Raw genomic sequence first — 3,991 nt, forward strand, 5'->3', positions numbered from 1 at the left:
CTGGTAATCTAGAATGTGATTAGTATATGTGTCATATCTATATTAAATGTAACCATTCCTCAGATTTTCTTATGAAGATGTCAAGACAAACCTTCACCAGCTTGGCCACAAAGAAGACAACCCATAGCCAGCATAAGTAGTGAATCCTGGGAATCACAAGGATTTTATTTTCCTTGTTAGTCTTGGGCCTATTCTGTTCTCCAGGGTCTCTGAGATGTTTCAAAGAAATCTCTAATCCCTTCAAAATGAGTCCTCTAAGACTGAAACATGAAAGGGATGTGGATTCCCAAGCCTGAAAGACTAGAAATAGGAACACATGTATCCTTAAATGTACAGACTGCACAATCCATGAACTGACTAGGCATTAGACAGAGGCTGAGAATTAATTTGTTTTGGGGTTACAGTCTTCATGCAATTTACCTGTTCAGTATGTCAGAAAACCACTCCGTGAAGAAGGAAAATGATCTGTATCTGTCAAACAAAATTGAAACAAATGACAGCTCTCTAGGAACAGGGAATTCTGCCAGGAACTATGTTCGTTAACCTACTTCTCAATTGCATCTATGAGGAGGATTTTATCCACTACTTTGATCAAATCATATACCACATTACAACAATAAATACTAAATCTGGTTCATATTCATCATTTGATCAGTGTTCATACATATATACATATAGATATACACATGTATACATATGTACATTAACACAAAAATATACAGAAACACTCATACAAATACATGCATATGTGTGTATATATTATATATATACCAGTTTGTATATAAAATAGCATGAAATAAATAAAAATATGGTATCAAAATATATTTAGGTTATTTTCAAGATTCAGTTAATATCACTCGAAATCTTCTACTTTAGTAACCCAAAGTAATTTTAGAAAATATTTTTATATTCTTTAATAATATTTTAAAACACCATATAAAAAAAGGTTGGGAATTTTAAAAATTAAAGTGAAAATGAAATTTTAAAAGAAGTAATATTTATATTGAAAGTGTAATTATATCAACAGGACTCTGGAAACTTGAACAAGTGATGTGAAAAACATTCTTGAGGTGTTTTTCCATAATGTAAAGGAGCAGGACAAAAATTTGCAGGAAAAGAAACAATGCTAAGAATTTAGAACAACGATCCAATCTATAAGTTATATGGGATTCTTTGGAAGGAACCATCATGGTAAAGAAACTGCCTGCAATGCAGGAAACCCAGTTTGATCCTTGGGTTGAGAAGATCCCCTGGAGGAGTAAATGGCAACACACTTCAGTATCCTTGCCTAGATAATTCCATGGACAGAGGAGCCTGGTAGGCTACAGACCACGGGGTTGCAAAGAGTTGGACATGACATGGTCAACAAGAGAGTCCGAAATGCAGTACTTGGATGCAATCTCAAAAATGACAGAATGATCTCTGTTCGTTTCCAAGGCAAACCATTCAATATCACAGTAATCCAAGCCTATGCCCCAACCAGTAATGCTGAAGAAGCTGAAGTTGAACGGTTCTATGAAGACTTACAAGACCTTTTAGAACTAACACCCATAAAAGATGTCCTTTTCATTATAGGGGACTGGAATGCAAAAGTAGGAAGTCAAGAAACACCTGGAGTAACAGGCAAATTTGGCCTTGGAGTACAGAATGAAGCAGGGCAAAGGCTAATGGAGTTTTGTCAAGAGAACGCACTGGCCATAGCAAACACCCTCTTCCAACAACACAAGAGAAGACTGTACACATGGACATCACCAGATGGTCAACACCGAAATCAGATTGATTATATTCCGTGCAGCCAAAGATGGAGAAGCCCTATACAGTCAGCAAAAACAAGACCAGGAGCTGACTGTGGCTCAGATCATGAACTCCTTATTGCCAAATTTAGACTTAAACTGAAGAAAATAGGGAAAACCACTAGACCATTCAGGTATGACCTAAATCAAATCCCTTATGACTATACAGTGGAAGTAGGAAATAGATTTAAGGGACTAGATCTGATAGACAGAGAGCCTGATGAACTATGGACAGAGGTTCGTGACATTGTACAGGAGACAGGGATCAAGACCATCCGCATGGAAAAGAAATGCAAAAAGGCAAAATGGTTGTCTGAGGAGGCCTTACAAATAGCTGTGAAAAGAAGAGAAGTGAAAAGCAAAGGAGAAAAGGAAAGATATTCCCATTTGAATGCAGAGTTCCAAAGAATAGCCAAGAGAGATAAGAAAGCCTTCCTCAGCAATCAATGCAAAGAAATAGAGGAAAACAACAGAATGGGAAAGACTAGAGATCTCTTCAAGAAAATTAGAGACATCAAGGGAACATTTCAGGCAAAGATGGGTTCGATAAAGGACTGAAATGGTATGGATCTAACAGAAGCAGAAGATATTAAGAAGAGGTGGCAAGAATACACAGAAGAACTGTACAAAAAAGATCTTCACGACCCACATAATCACAATGGCGTGATCACTGACCTAGAGCCAGACATCCTGGAATGTGAAGTCAAGTGGGCCTTAGAAAGCATCACTATGAACAAAGCTAGTGGATGTGATGGAATTCCAGTTGAGCTATTTCAAATCCTGAAAGATGATGCTGTGAAAGTGCTGCACTCAATATGCCAGCAAGTTTGGAAAACTCAGCAGTGGCCACAGGACTGGAAAAGGTCAGTTTTCATTCCAATCGCAAAGAAAGGCAATGCCAAAGAATGCTCAAACTACCACACAATTACATTCATCTCACACGCTAGTAAAGTAATGCTCAAAATTCTCCAAGCCAGCAATATGTGAACTGAGAACTTCCAGATGTTCAAGCTGGTTTTAGAAAAGTCAGAGGAACCAGAGATCAAATTGCCAATATCCGCTGGATCATCAAAAAAGCAAGAGAGTTCCAGAAAAACATCTATTTCTGCTTTATTGACTATGCGAAGGCCTTCAACTGTGTGGATCACAATAAACTGTGGAACATTCTTCAAGAGATGGGACTACCAGACCACCTGACCTGCCTCTTGAGAAACCTGTATGCAGGTCAGGAAGCAACAGTTAGAACTGGACATGGAACAACAGACTGGTTCCAAATAGGAAAAGGAGTATGTCAAGGCTGTTTTCACCCTGCTTATTTAACTTATATGCAGAGTACATCATGAGAAACGCTGGGCTGGAAGAAGCACAAGCTGGAATCAAGATTGCTGGGAGAAATATCAATAACCTCAGATATGCAGATGACACCACCCTTATGGCAGAGAGTGAAGAGGAACTAAAGAGCCTCTTGATGAAAGTGAAAGAGGAGGGTGAAAAAATTGGCTTAAAGCTCAACATTCAGAAAACTAAGAACATGGCATCTGGTCCCATCACCTCATGGGAAATAGATGGGGAGACAGTGGAAAAAGTGTCAGACTTCATTTTTTTGGGCTCCAAAATCACTGTGGATCGTGACTGCAGCCATGAAATTAAAAGACGCTTACTCCTTGGAAGGAAAGTTATGACCAACCTAGACAGCATAATAAAAAGCAGTGACATTACTTTGCCAACAAAGGTCCGTCTGGTCAAGGCTATGGTTTTTCCAGTGGTCATGTATGGATGTGAGAGTTGGACTGTGAAGAAAGCTGAGTGCCGAAAAATTGATGCTTTTGAACTGTGGTGTTGGAGAAGACTCTTGAGAGTCCCTTGGACTGCAAGGAGATCCAACCAGTCCATCCTAAAGATCAGTCCTGGGTGTTCATTGGAAAGACTGCCGCTGAAGCTGAAACTCCAGTACTTTGGCCTCCTCATGCAAAGAGTTGACTCATTTGAAAAGACCCTGATGCTGGGAGGGATTGGGAGCAGGAGGAGAAGGGGGCGACAGAGGATGAGATGGCTGGATGGCATCACCGATTCGATGGGCATGAGTTTGAGTAAACTCCAGGAGTTGGTGATGGACAGGGAGGCCTGGTGTGCTGCAATTCATGGGGTTGCAAAGAGTCGGACACGACTGAGTGACTGAACTGAACTGAACTAAATTG

This window comes from Cervus elaphus, chromosome 15 (genome assembly GCF_910594005.1).
Source record: "Cervus elaphus chromosome 15, mCerEla1.1, whole genome shotgun sequence".
NCBI classification, from domain to species: Eukaryota; Metazoa; Chordata; class Mammalia; order Artiodactyla; family Cervidae; genus Cervus; species Cervus elaphus.